Raw genomic sequence first — 17,562 nt, forward strand, 5'->3', positions numbered from 1 at the left:
CATTATTGGCACATGTATCAGAATTCTCCAAGTAATTTTGGTAATGATTGTACTACTCTTTTTTTTAAAAAAAATTAGCCAATATTTAAATACAGTTTTAAATTTTATAACAATGTCTCTCTAGTTCTACTTGAGCTGTGGTACTAATACTATGGCTATAAACATGAAAAACTTTAGAAAGATGTTTAGAAGTGAGAACACTGAGGAATACCTAGAATCTCCACAATACCCCCACGCAATTAGAAGATGGCATTCATAGAGAAGCTTTGGAAAAAGCCTTGAAAAGTATGAAAGACTTGGCTCATACATGTCATTATATAACTTTGGAAATATAATTGCGAAACAAACAGGAAAAAAAAATCTGTGCATCATGACATGGGGCAAGATAGAAAAACAAGAGCAATTGCCCTTAAGTCATGATGGCTGGAATTGTATGCGTATCCAAAACACAACCTTTACATTTATTTATTCCTATGGGAAAATTATCTTAAATCATGTGTATTTGGAATTATGTGAGGTCTTCAAGAATCCATTCCTTTCATAATATTAGACCACCCTGCATCTTTAAGTTCAAGTCCCTTTTCAGTCACTGTATGCTGGTGGAGTGTTTAAACAAGTTGTTTAAATAAATGGTCTTTGTAAAGTTCACATTTACAAATTGATGACATTTTTAAAGATATCTCTGTGTCTTTCTAAATGAACAAATAAATGTATCCTGTGGTGAAGAAACAAATGTCCCCCTTCTGCAGGTTCAAACAGTGGTCTTAGGCTCAATTCTCCTTGCCAAGCTACAGAAAATTCCCTTACCGTCATTCATATGTTCAGTCTGTGTTAGAGACTCTGGTCTGGCAGAGTCCAGCAGTTTGTCCTATATTCCTGAGATATATGTATGTGACAGAGCAGGGCTCCATGTACAACTCAGCTGTGATATGAGACACTTCTCGTTTTGCTAATAGAGCCTGCTGGGGACTTTCTCTAGCCCCATCCATTCTCCATTCCTTTGACCCATGGAAGCACTAAGAGCTTAGTTCTTCGTAGAGTCATGGGGAATAATATCATGTGTCCATGATATTATTGACCATTTGACAACGTTTTATGATCCTCTGTATCGAGTGATTGGACTTCCGTTCATAATCCCCAGAGTTAGCAGGATTTGGGAGCTCTGGTGCAGGGCTGAGCAGGGCACCCACCAGCAGTTCTAAAGACAGGTGGAGACTGCACAGCTAACTGATTCCCTCAGTGTATTTACTAATGAAAACATTGTTCTATCTAAACAGGCTATTTGTAAATGCAGTTGCAACACTAACAACAAAAACAAAACAGAGCAAAACCCACATGGATTGGCTGATGATTTGCTCTCAGTTTAAAAATGAGCAACTGAAATCCTTGAAACATTGGAAACTATGAATATTCCAAATGGAAGCTACTTCTGCCAAATGCAACAGACATGCTGCATGAGAAAGGTTTTTTTTTCAAATTGCTCAGTATATATTTCCGATTCTTAAGGCTGGCAATCTAACTGCTTAAATAAATATTACTTAGAAAGCTTATAGGAATACGAGCTTTATTACTGAAGCAGCTTATTTTAGGAGGTCCATCTCTTCCTCTAGCTTATTTCAAATATGCATTTTTCTCCTTTTCCCCAACTCCTGCCACCTGGATTTTGAACCATGCATCTAGAAATGGAACACAGGTGATTTTTTAAATATTTGTTTCTACATTTCAATTTATCAAATCCATTGGAGAGCACAAATAATGAAAACTATAGATATGCGACAAAAGCATCAAGATTTTAATATGCACTGTCAGAAAGATATGCATCTACTTTATAACAACAGAAAGGCTGTTTATCACTAAAAGCTCACTAGTTTTTTTTAAGTGAGTTGGGAAAAATACTTTGTTAACTTTTTACTACAAAACTTATAAATAAGAACTGACATGATACCAATAGTTTAATGTCCTTATTGTCATTAGTGATATTAAAACATGTAATAAATTTTCAGGGCATGTTTGCCAATCAAACAGATGGTGATATAGACCTAGCTGCTCCCTATTCTGTGATTTAGAAGGCTTTTTCTTGAAGGAGAGACCCAGAAAAAGAAAGAGGGCCATGGAGAGTTTTGGCTTTGTTATCTACTTAAATCTACTATAGGACAAAATACTTAGTTCAAAAATAGGAACCAACAATGTAACTAAAAGGATCCCCAAAGAATACCAATTTTGAATTAATTCAGCCAAGAAATGTTTGCTGAATATATAAATTTTTTCAAATTCTTCCACTGCATGAGATATAATTTGTAAATTATTGTGCTGACCAGGACACAGTGACATATTGGAACAAGACTGAAAAATGCAAAATTGCATCAAGGAAATACATTGTTCACAGAAATGTAAATTGCAGCAGTCAGTTGCTCTAGCCCTGGTCCTACTACCTAAATTACCTCACCCTCCGAGGAATAAATAATCATACTGGTCATTTACTGTCTGCCAGGCATTGCTGGGGGCATTTTATGCATCTTAGATTAAAACTGTGTCTTCTGCAGGCTTAGATTCTAAAGTCACCTTGAGGAGTCTGATTCATTAATATCAAAATTATCCTTGTAAATCTCTTACAAAGATATCTCCATGGAGACTGAAATTCCATCTCTCAATAAATCCAGAACCAGTTTTTCCTTCAGCTTTGGAGCAGACTGCTGTTTCTTCCTTTGATTCACAGATTAAATAGTTAGCTTGTATTTAAAGAGAAATGCTTACCTCAAAATACTATAAAAATAATTTGAGATGACAAGATAATTACATCACAGGAGAAGCACAGGACCTGAAACTGGAGGAAGCCAGGATTTACACCGCTAAGCTAATGCTTTGAATATAAAAGTAAGTGGAATCTCCCAGATCTTTATAAGTGTGGGAGAGGCTTTCTTTTTTCTTTCTCTCTTTCTCTCTTTCTCTCTTTCTCTCTTTCTCTCTTTCTCTCTCTCTCTCTCCCTCTCTGTCTTTCTCTCTCTCTCTCTCTCTCTCTCTCTCTCTCTCTCTCTCTCTCTCTCTCCTTCCTTCCTTCCTTCCTTCCTTCTTTCCTTTCTTTCTTCCTTCCTTCCTTCCTTCCTTCCTTCCTTCCTTCCTTCCTTCCTTCCTTCCTTCCTTCCTTCCTTCCTTCCTTCCTTCCTTCCTTCCTTCCTTCCTTCCTTCCTTCCTCTCTCCCCCTCTCTCCCTCCCTCCCTCCTCCCTCTCCTGATACCCCACCCCATGGCCGAAGTGTGTGGTTTTGAATATGCTTTACCCCTGGTTAAATGTGCATTTTATGCCGCTCTACTATATCTAAAGCACTTACAACTATCCTGAAAGATAGGGTCATTATTCTCATTTAAAAGAAGTAGAAACGCAAAAGAGGTTCAGAGAAGTCGTATGGCATACTCAAGGCTACCCCGCTGGCATTGACAAATTTGAACTAAGCAACTAAGCAAATTTGAACTAGCAACTAAGCCATTGCTAACTGGCTGCAAGGACATCAAGTCTCCACTAGCATTGCTGGCCTCTTGAACTAGTGCCCTGGTACTGAATGGTTCTCAGAAATTCTATAGGCCCTCTCCTAATCCCTAAAAGCTTCATATTCAGAAATTCTGTCCTTAGAAGTTCTATTTATAGTCTGAGAAGACAGCTTAGACACCTGTCTGACCTGGAGAATGAAAAGGTTCTCATCCTTTCTCTACATCAGGGGTCTGACAAAAATGCTGGGTCTTAGAGAACTCAAGACCAAAACAATTCTAAATTTGAAACAAAGATTTAAAATAAAAATCATAGCACTTAAAATTCTATCCATTATTACTTCTTAGGATTACCAGCTATTAACTTGAGCCATATGAAACTGCCATTTTGATGGGTGAAAAATGTTGATTATCAGCAATTTTCAGGGGTCCAGCCTAAAGTTATTCAATGACTGTTATAGCAGAGAGAGGATCATAAATGATTTAAAATGTTTTCCATTCACCTTATGAAAATAGCCTTCTGGTGACATTTTATTTTATCAATCTAAATTCTCCCCTACCCCTTCCTAGGACTCATCAAAATCTGGAGTTGCCATGTATATTTTTTCTTTTTTTATTCGTTTGCCCTCTGTCTCCTCCTAGCAGAATTTAAGCATACCACTATATGCCCAGCACCTAGAAAAGTACCCAGAACATAGGAAGCACGCAATAAATATTCGTTCAATGAGTAAACTTGATAGGTTAAAAATATCTGCCTAAAAGGTTGAATTATTAAATACATTTTCTATTTAGAGCTTTGCTATAAAACACACATTTCCAATTCCCCAATGGCCCTTTGTAAAAAATATACTAATTCATTTCATTAGTGATATTCTATTGCCTGTGGCATGACTTGTCAGTGTTGTTACATAGACCAGTGATTGGATAATGAGAGTTTATTTATCATAGAATCAATTTTTGCTAGAGAACTGAGGGATAAATAATGATATATCAGCATTTCCATTATAAATACTGTTTTAGTGTTTGTTGGTTGTTTATAAAAATTCTCCTTAGGCTGAAACAGCTAGTGGGTAAACACTGTATATGCCACATATACTTCAAAATAAGTTTTCAGTGGTCCTTTCTTTAGACTAAGAATAAACCTTGCATACAAAATTATTTCTTCATACAATGAGAGTGAAGCCATTAAAGAACCCCAATCGGTCCCTTTTATCATTTGTATTTCTTGTGATACTGAGCATCTTGAAAATACCAATAGGTTTAAAATAATCTTGAGAAAGAGAAGTATGAAAAAACATTAAATTCTTCTAGAATATTCATTTGCAGTGGAAAATTAAATGTCTCAGATAATACACAGGGGCAAGGCTGGTTTTATAAACATGTGGGAAAAATAAACATTAGTGGAGGGAGGTGTGCCGAAAAGAACTACCAAGAAGTGGAACTCTGGCTGCTGATATTCTGTCATGCCGGCTCTCCTGACATTGAACTGCAATGTGAACTCTCACAAGTAGGAGAGATTGATTCTAGGAATGTCCTGTATAAGTCATTACTTTGGGGGAAGACACCATCTGGCTAAAAAATATCTCCTATGTTCAAAACATCTTGTTTTGTGAAATTTAATATTTGGCTAACTGAGACTACTCAAAAATCATTCTTGGCTAAGAAGCAGGGCAAGATGGCGGCACAGTGAGGTGTGGGATTTAGCTCATCCTCCAGAGCAGCTGATAAATAGGAACTGTATGGAGCTGCTGGGGGACACCAGTGACCAGACACACAGTGTTCACCAATCTGGAATGGGTAGAATGACTAAGATCCCGTACACAACTGTAAGTCTCCCAAGCCACAGAGGCTGGTGCCCCTTCCCCATGGGCATGGCAGGTTGGTTCCCTGAGGGTAAAAGAAACAGCTTTACTAGTAGTGAATAAGCTGAACCAAGCTCCAATTCTGGAAATAATTAGCAAATTCTGACTACTGTAAACAAGACCAGATAAACTTGGAGAATGCTCTAAAGGAATCAGGAGTTTTTGTTCCGTCAGAGAGGGGATGGGGCCAATGGAAAAAAAGAAGCTTTTTGAATTGGACAGCACAAAATACTGGAAAAGTATTGGACCCCAAGAAAATGGGGCACATAGAGCCAGGGGACACATAGACTCTCATATACCAACTCCACTGTTGACTGGCAAACCCGGGGAGCTGGCATCTAGCTCTGAAAAGGCTTTCTTATTCTTCTTTTTTTTTTCTCTTTTTAACTTCTTAAGAGCTCATTAGAACTGAAACACTCTCAGGCTCCAGCACTGCCCCAGGTAAGGTCAGAAGTAGGCATGTCTGAGAGGCAAAATAAACAGGTGGAAGAAACAATTCCCTAAAGGGTGTATCTTCTCCAAGAAAATGGCGGTGAGGTCCAGCTTAAGTGGGGGGCCTCCTTCAGAGAATTCAGGCCCCAGGGGCCAGAAAACAGAAGCAATCAAAGCCCACCAACAACCTCAGCCCAGGTCTCAACCATGCACCTGGCAGGGAGAGACTGCTGGAATTAAAGACACTGCATCACTTGACACTAATGGGAAGCTGCAGGCAGACAAGCCCACATGCTGGGCAGGATAGAAAAACAAAGACTAGAGGTTTCATAGGAAACTCTGACAACCTGCTGAGTCTCACCTTCAAGGAAACTTGATATTGGAGACTCTTCCTGAGACATGGGCCTGTCAGGTCTGGGAAAATCTGGCTAGGGTCAAAAATATCTGAGGAGACCGTCCTCAAAAGAATGGCTCCAAATAGGCAGGGCAAGGAAAAGAAAAACAAGAACAGAAAAATTCAGATCTGTTTAAACAGAATTTAAGCTAAAGATCTAGAATAAATGGAATAGAAAGCCAAAGAACAGATAGAGAACAAAGTCAACTAACAAGAAGACTCTTGGCAAAAGAGAGAAAACAACCTCCAGAATAATATAATTAATGAAATCAAATACCTGGGTACCAGAAAATTAAGGAGTCATACTAGGAAAATCAAAGATGTGGCCCAGTCAAAGGAACAAGCTAACATTTCAAATGAGATGCAGAAGTTGAAACAACTACTCAGGATGTTTGAATAGACATGCAAAATCTCATCAAAAATCAAACCAATGAGTTGAGGGAGGATATAAAGAAGACACTGAGTGAACATAATGAAAAACCCTGAAGTTTGAAAGAACAAATTGCAAAACTTATGGGAAAGAAAGGTAAAATAGAAGAGATGGAAAAAACAATGGAGATCTACAACAATAGATTTGAAGAGACAGAAGAGAGGATTAGTGAACTAGAGGACTGGATATCTGAAGTCTGACACACAAAAGAAAATATAGGGAAAAGAATGTAAAATATGAGCAGCATCTCAGGGAACTGGATGAAAACATGAACAGGAATATATGTGTTGTGGGTGTCCCAGAAGGAAAAGAGAAGGGAAAAAGAGCAGAAAAACTAATGGAGGATATAATCACTAAAAATTTCCTATCTCTTATGAAAGACATAAAATTACAGATCCAAGAAGTGCCGCTTATCCCAAACAGAATAGATCCAAATAGATCTATGCCAAGACACTTACTAATCAGATTCTCAAATGTCAAAGACAAATAAAGAATCCTGAAAGCAGCAAGAGAAAAGCAATATGTCACATATAAGGGAAGCTTGATAAGACTATAGGTGGATTTCTCAGCAGAAATGATGGAGGCAAGTAGGTAGTGGGAAGGTATATTTAAGATTCTAAAAGACAAAAACTACCATCCAATAATTCTATACCCAGCCAAACTTTCCTTCAAAAATGAGGGGGAGATTAAAGTATTTTTCAGACAAACAGGCACTCAGAGATTTTGTGATCAAAAGACTAGCTCTACAAGAAATACTAAAGGCAGGTAGGAAAAAACAGGAGAGAGACATCTGGAAAGAAGTGGAGAAATGAAAACTGTCAATAATGTTAAAAAGAGGAGAAAAATTAGATATTCCATATAAAATCCAAAGGACAAAATGGTAAAAGAAAGTATTGTCTTTACAGTAATAACATTAAAAGTGAATGATGTGGAGTTGTGTTCCAGTAGCCATGTTTCTTGAAGATGACTGTATAATGATATAGCTTTTGCAATGTGACTGTGTGATTGTGAAAACCTTGTGTCTGATGCACCTTTTAGCTACCTTATGGACAGATGAGTAAAACAAACGGATTAAAAATAAATAAATAACAGGGGGAACAAATGTTGAAATAAATTTGGTAGATTGAAATACTAGTGATCGATGAAAAGGGGGGTAAGGAATATGGTATGTATGAATTTTTTTTTCTGTTTTCTTTTTATTTCTTTTTCTGAATTGATGCAAATGTTCTAAGAAATAATCATGATGATGAATATACAACTATGTGATAAAAATGTTCATATGTTAGCTAAGCTGACAAAAAAAAAAGGAGAGAATGCAAATAAATAGTATCAGAAATGGAAGAGGGGACATAACAACTGACCTTGCAGAATTAGTAATGAGAGGATACTGGATGCTATGAGCAACTATATACTAATAAACTAGAGGACATAGATAAAATGGACAACTTCCTAGTAAGGCATGAACAGTCAACATTGACTCAAGAAGAAATAGATGACCTCAACAAACCAATTGCAAGTAAAGAAATTGAATCAGTCACCAAGAAGCTCCCCAAAAAGGAGAAGTCCTGGACCAGTTGGCTTCACATGTGAATTCTACCCAGTATTCAAGAAAAATTTAGTACCACTCCTGCTCAAACTCCTCAAAAAAACTGAAGAGGAGGGAAAGTTACCTAGCTCCTACTATGAAACCAACATCACCCTAATACCAAAGCCAGGCAAAGACAGCAGAAGAAAAGAAAACTACAGACCAATATGTGTAATTAATATAGATGCAGAAATTCTCAATAAACTACTTGCAAATTGAATCCAGCAACACATTAAAAGGATTATACACCATGACCAAGTGGCATTTATTGCAGGTATGCAAGGCTGGTTCAACACAAGAAAATCAGTTCATGTAATGCATCATATCAACAAGCCAAAGTGGAAAAACCAAATGGCCATCTTCATTGCTGCAGAAAAGGCATTGACAAAATTCAACATCCTTTCTTTTATCTTTTTTTATTTTTAATTTTTATTTATTTATGTATTTGCATGAGCAGGCACTGGGAACTGAACCTGGGTCTCCAGCATGGCAGATGAGAATTCTGCCACTGAGCCACCATTGCACCACCCTCAACATCTTTCTTGATTAAACAGTTCAAAGGATAGGAATAGAAGGGAACTTCCTCAACATGATAAAGGGGAAATATGTAAAGCCCACAGCTAACATCATCCTCAATGGGGAAAGGCTGAAAGCTTTCCCTTTATGATCAGGAACAGGACAAGAATGTCCACTGTCACCACTGTTATTCAACACTGTACTGGAAGTTCTAGCCAGAGCAATAAGACAAGAAAAAGACATAAAAGCCACCCAATTTGGAAAGAAGAAGTAAAACTCTCACTGTTTACAGGTGATATGATACTAAATGTCAAAAATCCTGAAAAATCTACAGCAAAGCTACTAGAGCTATTAAATGACCACAGGAAAGTGTCAGGGTACAAGATCAATGGCAAAAAATCAGTAGTGTTTTTATACACTAGTAATGAGCAATTGGAGGAGGAAATCAAGAAAAAATTCCATTTACAATAGCAACCAAAAGAATAAAATATTTAGGAATAAATTTATCTAAGGATACAAAAGACCTATACACAGAAACCTACAAGAAAGTGCTGAAAGAAATCATGGAAGACCTAAATAAATGGAAGAGTGTAGTGTGTTCATGGATTGGAAGACTAAATATACTTAAGATGTCAATTGCACCGAAATGATTTATCGATTCAATGCAATACCAAATAAAACCCCAACAACTTATTTTGCAGAAATAGAAAAACCAATAACCAAATTTATTTGGAAGGACAAGTTGCCCTGAATAGCTGAAACTATCTTGAGAAAGAAAAATGAGGAGGGAAGTCTGACTTTAACACATATTATAAAGCTAGAGTGGTCAAAATAGAATGGTACTAGCGTAAAGATAGATCTACTAATCAATGGAGCTGAACTGAGTGTTCAGAATTAGACCCTCTCATCTATGGACAATTGCTCTTAATTAAGGTGGTCAAGCCAACCCACCCAAGACAGAACAGCCTTTTCAATAAATATGCTTGGAGAACTGGATATCCATATGCAAAGGAATGGAAGAGGGTCCCTATTACAAAACTCAAAATGGATCAAAGACCTAAACATTAGAGTTAAGACTATAAAACTTTTAGAAGGAAATGTAGGGAAATATCTTATAAATCTTGTGGTAAGAGATAGTTTCCTAGACCTTACAACCAAAGCATGAGCAATAAAAAAATAGATAAATGGGATCTCCTCAAAATTCAATACTTTTGTGCTTCAAGGAACATTGTCAGGAAAATAAGAAGGTAGTCTCTGCAAACAGAGACAATATTTGGAAATCACATATCAGATAATGGTTTATTATCCAGAACATATAAAGAGATTCTTCAACTCAACAACAAAAAGACAAACAACCCTATTAAAAAATGGGCAAAAGACATGAACAGACATTTTTCAAGAGAGGAAATAAAAATGGCTAAATGACACATGAAAAGATGCTCAACTTCACTGGTTATTAGGGAAATGCAAATCAAAACCACAATGAGATCCTCTGTTTAGATGTTCTATCCATTGATGAGAGCAGGGAATTGAAATCTCCAACTATTATGGTGGAGTTGTTTATATTTTCCCCTTCAGTATTGTAAGTGTTGGCCTCGTGTACTTTAGAGCACTCTGGCTTGGTGCATAAATATTTATGATTGTTATGTCTTCTTGTTGAATTGTTCTTTTTATTAATACATAGCATCCTTCTTTGTCTCTTTTGTTTTACATTTGAAGTCCAATTTGTCAGATATTAGTATAGCTATTCCTGCTCTTTTCTGATTGTTGTTTGTATGAAACATCTTTTCCCAAACTTTCACTTTCCACCTGTTTTTGTCCTGGGGTCTAAAATGAGTCTCTTATGGACAGCATGTTGATGGGTCCTGTTTTTTAATCCATTCTGCCTGTCTATGTCTTTTGATTGGGGAGCTAATCCATTAAAATTTAATGTTATTACTGTAAAGGCAGTATGTTCTTCTGCCATTTTGTCTTTTGGATTTTACATGTCATATTTAACTTTTTTTCGCTTTTTACCTTTACTGATAGTCTTCATTTCTACACCCTTCTTTCTGATCATTCCCAGAAAGTTAGGTATTTATATGATATCTGAGACTCAGAGTTAGAACTCTGAAGCTATGAAAATCAGAATTTCTCAACATTACCCCCATTTGAAAAGATGAAAAAGTGATCAGAATTCTAATAGAGATATGAATGAAGCAGATCCAGATAGGATTAAGGTAAATCTGAATACTGGGTAATGGATGATATGGCCCTTATTTTCAAACTTCAACTTCTGTGCAGACCAAAGGGAGATATGTTTATTTGATGCAAAATATATATTTTGGGTAGCATATTATCTAATTTAATGTGTATGGTCAGTTTACTTGAACACCATAATTACATGACATCTTGAATAGGGCATGAGATCTTGTTGGTTTGTACATTTTAGTGTGATGCCCTGATATATCCCAGAGTAATTTGGGTAGAGAATAAAAAGGTATTTTGAAAGTCCCCTTGGGGGACTAGGGAGAAAGGAGGAAATATTAAACTTCTCCACCTGGGGAATTCCTGATAGTCTCACAAGCAGTAGGGACAACCAATTCAAGAAGCTGAGCCCCCAGTCTTGGTGTTTGCCACTATGAAGCTTATTCCTGCAAAAGAGAAGCTAGGCCTACTGATAATTATGCCTAAGAGCTACCCCTAGAGAACCTCTTTTGTTGCTCAGATGTGGCCTCTCTCTCTAAGCCAACTGTACAGATGATCTCACTACCCTCCCCTCTACATAGGACGTGACTCCCATGGGTATGTCTTCGTGGCAATGTGGGACCTGACTCCTGGGGATGATCTGGGACCAGGCGTCATGGGATTGTGAAAGCCTTCTTGATCAAGAGGGGAAGAGAGAAATGAGACAAAATAAAGTCTCAGTGGCTAAGAGATTTCAAACAGAGTCGAGAGGTTATCCTGGAGGTTATTCTTATGCCTTATATAGAAATCCCTTTTTCAGTTTATGGTGATTTGGAGTAGCTAGAGTGAAGAATCTGAAACTGTTGATCTGTGTTCCAGTAGCTCTTGAAGATGACTGTACAACTATAACACTTTCACAACCTGAATGTGCGATTTTGAAAATCTTGTGTCTGATGCTTCCTTTATCCAGGGTGTATACAGATGAGTAAAAAAAAGGGATAAAAATAAATAATGGGAGTGTGATAAAGGGTAAAAATTGGGTAGATTGAAATACTAGCAGTCAATGAGAGGAAAGGGTATGGGGTATGGTATATATGAATTCTTTCTTTTTTCTTTTTCTTTCTTTTTCTGGAGTGATGCAAATGTTCTAAAAGTGATTATGGTGAAATACACACTATGTGATGATATTGTGAACCACTGATTGTATAGCATGGTTGGATGATGTGTGTGAAGATTTCTCAATAAAATATTTTTTAAAAACCATGCTTTCTCTCCTTTCTTAGACTGTGGAGGGACCAATGAAGTGATTTCCCCAATGTAACTAAAATGATGGAAGATATTCACCTGTTAGGAACCAATTTAGTGAGCAGCTGGCGGATGGATGGCCATCCTAGAACTTCTCATTTTTTGGTTGTTACAGGTAGACAGATTTTGTGAACACCCAGCCTCAGGAAATAACAGTGAACTGGTTTAAATCATAAGCATTAAGAGTTATTGTTCTAATGACTTACCTAAAATATTTTAAATATCTTGAGAAGTGACAACCTTTGTTCCACTTTAGAGGCTTTAGAGATCTTGTTTTACCTGCATAGGCTGCTCTTCCATTGCTCAAGGCCTACTATAAGTATCATTTTCTTAGTAAGATCTTCCCTCTGCTTTTCCTCAGAGATCTATCATACCTTCTCATAGCGTCTTCCAAATTTTCTCCATAGCCCCTTAATATATTCATGTGTGTGACCATATTCTGTAAGGACAGGTATATATTTTCAGTTTATTATTGCATCCCCATAACCTAGCAGAGTACCCAGCACATAATGGGTACTTAATAAATATTGCCACATGTTTGACTCTTTGAGGTTGCTTTTATTCTATTTTGTTTTTTTTCTTTGAATGACAGTTTGTAGTAGATATAGACTATATATTCCTTTGTGGGACTGCCTTGTTTTGTTTCCAGCCTTAGCTCTATACTCTTACCAAGCAACACATGTGTCATAACCCTTGGCTCCCAACTACAATTGCTGTCCTGGGATCAGCTCTCCTATAAAATTCATGGTTGAGGTAAGCATCTTTAGCTTCAAAGTTTTAGTTCTATTCAATGAACATTTATTGAGCAAATGAAATTGGCCAGTCACTGTCCTAGGACCCTAGATATAAAAATGGAGAACATGTGATGTTACCTTTGAGGAAGTTTGAGTAAAGAGGTGGAGAGAGACCCACAGGGCTAGATCAACAAAATTTGCTAAGAGCAATGACAGAGTCACATTTGGGTGCTGTGGCATTTAGCCTAGACCACAGGGCAGGCTAGGTTTCGCTGAGACTTGGGGAAAGTCTCCTCATGGCTGGCTACTTGCTGATAGGCCAGTGTCCCTGGTGCTTTGCATATTCAGTGATTCTCTCACCAGAAGCAAGTGTTCTTATATCATGTGAATATAAGATGATGATTCAAATTCTACAGTACTCACCATGACATTTTTTTCTTGGTAAGGAACTTCATAGATTTCGTTCTTACCCTTTTTTTTTTTCCATTTATTAAAAAACGTTTTTTAATGCAGAGTTCTAGGTTCTAGCCTCCAATATCCTCATTCAGTAAGTGTTTTTTTGGCAAGTCTTGTGGGTGGGCCATTGACCTAACTTTTCTTCACAAACAACATCAATATTAAAATTTTTGGATTACAGAAATTGTATTTAACCCAACCACAACATTCTCTTTCACCCTACCCTCACTGATTTGCATGAAATTTAATTCACTTTCATAGAAATCACCATCTGTTCTAGTTTGCTAGCTGCCGGAATGCAATATACCAGAAACGGAATATTGCAAGGAGAATTTAATAAGTTGCTAGTTTATAGCTCTAAGGCTGAGAAAATGTCCAATTAAAACAAGTCTATAGAAATGTCGAAACAAAGGCATCTGGAGAAAGATATCTTGGTTCAAGAAGGCCAACGATGTTCAACTTTTCTCTCTCAGCTGGAAGGGCACATGGAGAACACGGCAGCATCTACTGGCTTTCACGTGGCTCTACCAAAAGGGGGACTCTCTCCAAAATATTTCCCCTTTTAAAGGATTCCAGCAAACAACGCCACCTTCAGCTGGTGGAGACACACCTCCATGGAAATCATCTAATCAAAAGTTACCACCCACAATTGGGTGGGTCACATCTCCATGGAAACAATCAAAATGCTCCCACCGAGCAATATTGAATGAGGATCAAAGGGCATGGCTTTTCTGGGGACCACCACAGATTCAGACTGGCACAGCCTCATTTTTGAAGACATTCCTAAGTTATACAATAAGAAGGAATAGCTGTAGTTGGTGGAAAGTTCAGCTTCTAAGTGAAGACCCCTACATAGTACTTACCCAGGTGAACGATGGAGATGGAAGGTCAGATCTAGGGGCCGAAACACTGCTTCCTGGTGCCTTACTCATTGATGGCCCTTCTCTGAAATACCCACACACAGTGGCTTGGGGTTGTTGATGGAAGTTCTGGGAAACGATGACTATGGGTTTTCAGGCATTTAAAGTATCCCGTTGTAGGAAACTATGCCATCTCAACTATATTTGAAAAGACTTCTGCTATTTCCTCAGTCGGATTTGATTTTTTTAGCCCCACCCCCCCATCCCAGTTTCCTTGTATTTATTATAGGTATTTAATTCTTTCATGAAATATAGTCTGATGGAAGATACACTATGAGTACTGGAAGGGACCTCATCTCTGGAAGAACTGAGAAAGCTCAAGTTAGCAGGGTTAGCTAGAAATGACGAGTGCTGCTTTTGCCAAAGTATACTAACATTTGTTTAGCACTCCACATGTTTGAAACACATTTTTTACTCATTATTTCAATTGAGTCTCACACCTTTCATTGTGCATTAGTTATTAGGACCCCCTACTTTACAGATAAGAAAATAGGATTCAGGAGAAGTCAAGTGGCTGGCCCAAAATCTCAGAGCAAATAGAGGAAATCAGCAGTTAAAATCAAGATGTTTGCCTTCAAATTTCATCAACCTCACACATGCTTTGAATACTCAGTGCCTTCCTCACAGGACTTGTAGGTCTTCTCGAAGCCAAAAGTTCATCCAACTTTGTTTCTAAACCCTCCTTCTGTCTGGCATATATATGGGGGTTTAAGGTAGGCATTCTTCAGTTGGATTGGGCCAAGAATTTGTTTGGTAATATTCTATTTTCCTTAAAAAAAGAAAAAAAGGTATTTTATAAATTTATCTTTAAAATCCAGAAGGAAGAGAAGAATCAAAAACAAAACAAATAAAGCAATAAAAATAAACGAGCATTTACTCTAAAAAGAATGCGATGACATCTCAGCTTCAATTACACCTCTCCTCAGCTCTCTGCAAGCTGCCAGGCCGGAACCCAAGACCTTTTGCTGATGGAGAGCACATTTTGAGTTTCCCCCCATTATGCCTGGCAGCCCTGCTCCAGTGCAGCCAGCAGGATATTCAACTTGACAAGCCTCTTTCTTTCTGGATCAGGGAGGGAGCAGGGCTCTTGTCAGTTTGAATTATGCGCTCACACTTCCCGAGCAGCGGGGACAAGCGCTGTAGGGGGAGGTGCTCGTGGGTGCTGGGCGCGCAGGTCCTGTGGCCTCTCGTGGTCCCCTAAGACCCCCCTCTTCCGGCAACTGGCTCCAAACTACGCAGCCACCAAAGGGCCTCTTTATTATTTGGCCAGTGGCGTTGCTTCTGACGCTGAAGCTCCTCATTATCCAACTTTTAAAATTTTACTTTTAAGGCTCCATCTCTCTACTCAATTTTTTTTTCCCTCACAGCCAGTATGGAGAATATTCCAATTCTGCACTACTCAATGTTTTTAATGTTTTAAAACACACATTGCTGAGGCTGAAAATGTCCTTTTTAGAGTCCACATCAAAAGGCTTTTAGAAGTCATCAAAGAAAACTGAAAACCTCGTACATGCTGCCCAGAAATTGTTTCACTTTATTATTATTTTCTAAAAACAGAGCTTTAAAAGATTGATAAATGGAATTAAGATGACGCTTGGAAATTCTGCTTATGTAACAAAGAAAACAAAAGCACCAAATTATTTCAGCTCTTTTTTCCCTAAAAGTTCATACATTGTTTGCTTTGAGAGGAAAAACAAAGAACACACCTGTATTAATTAAGGAGCCTAACAGATGTCTGAAAAATAAGTAATATGGCACCTATGAATATGTCCTTTCGTAAGCATCAGTAAACTGTTTCTGATTATTATATGCATGGGGGATTTTATTCTTTGTTGTTGTTTTGAATCATAAAATAGCACTAAAGGTAGTGTTTTAAAAAGTGTTTGCATCTTTCATTAGAATACTTCTACTGCAATAGAGCCCATCATTACTATTTGGGATTTTATTGATAAATTTTCTGAGGCAGACTAACCAATTAACTTGCTAAATATATATATATATATATATATATATATATATATATATATATATATATATTTTTTTTTTTTTTTTAAAAACAGATATTTAAGAGAGGAAGAAAAAGAAAATGACAAATGTTAAATTCAACGAAAACAGTTATCCTGGGCTTTCAACAATCCTTTTTAATAGGTTCTGCTGAATCTGAGACTTAAATAATAAATGCAACACTTTGTATAACAAAATCAGTTTTTGTTTAGTTATGTGCCAGGTAGAACTTCCCCACACATTTCCATATACATTTAAATTCTAGATCACTCAGAATTTCTAATAAATACTAACTATGAAAACGTTGTTCTTTGGGACTGTTGAACATATTCTTTTTCATTCTTTGGCCTCCGTGTTCTAGAGACATCCTGTTGGCCCCATTATGAGGAAATAATTATACAGAAAGTTGCTAGAGACAATTTATTATTATTATTATTATTAGCATTATTATTATGGTACTGACTCAGCTGAGTCAGTAGCTTAGTAACTTTGGGGGGCTTCTTTCCACTGGGATGCCATTATGAATTGCTCCAGGGCACTAAATCATCGTCATCAACTGCTGATAATTGTCTTTTGAGTAGTTACCAACTGGGTAGTACCTAATGGGGCCCTGTAATGCTATATTTTTCAGGTACAGTTATAATTCTGCCTTAAATGTAATCTAAAACCAGCAACGTATGTCAGCACCAAGGTTATTCATAAATTTGGAAAAGAACTCAAATATGTATATGTAATTTATCACTTAAAATTGGAACTACACAGCATATGGAATAAAGATGAATTGAGAACTGAGCAAATAGGTAAAATCCAGAACAGTCAAGCAGAGATTAAAATGCAAGGCAGAGGGCCATGCAACCCCACCCCCACAAAAAAAAAATTCAAAGCAGAAAAATTCAGAGAGCAGGAAGATTTTTTCCTGAGAGATCTTCAGAGTCATGAATTTCCTTCTTGTTCAGGAATTTAATAATAAATTATTTAAGATTAAAGAGGTATCCATACCTGGGCTTCATTATTAATTGTGATGACAAAGGATTGCTTAAAATCTATGTTGATCACTGTTGTAAATTGAATTGTATTCCTCAAAAAATACATTGAAGGCCTCTTCCCTATTTATCTTAAGCCATGAACTTATTTTGAAATAGGATCATTACAGATGGAATTAGGCAAGATAAAGTGAAATCATAGTGGAGTATGGTGGCCCTTTAATTCAGTCTTACTTGTGTCCATAGAAGAATAGGAAATTCGGACACAAACAGAGAGACAGATGGACAGGGAG

At 37.2% G+C, this 17,562-nt stretch overlaps 1 long non-coding RNA gene across 1 annotated transcript; it reads right to left on the reverse strand.

The window, feature by feature from the left end:
• Positions 1-1,599: 1,599 nt before the first annotated feature.
• On the reverse strand, positions 1,600-15,325 carry LOC143682372 (uncharacterized). Its single transcript, XR_013175101.1, has 4 exons — positions 15,160-15,325; positions 14,226-15,051; positions 12,379-12,611; positions 1,600-1,676 (listed from the first exon to the last, which is right to left on the reverse strand). It is a non-coding gene; the product is annotated as an uncharacterized LOC143682372 (long non-coding RNA).
• Between the last annotated feature and the right edge of the window lie 2,237 nt (positions 15,326-17,562).

This window comes from Tamandua tetradactyla, chromosome 5, assembly GCF_023851605.1.
Source record: "Tamandua tetradactyla isolate mTamTet1 chromosome 5, mTamTet1.pri, whole genome shotgun sequence".
NCBI lineage: Eukaryota > Metazoa > Chordata > Mammalia > Pilosa > Myrmecophagidae > Tamandua > Tamandua tetradactyla.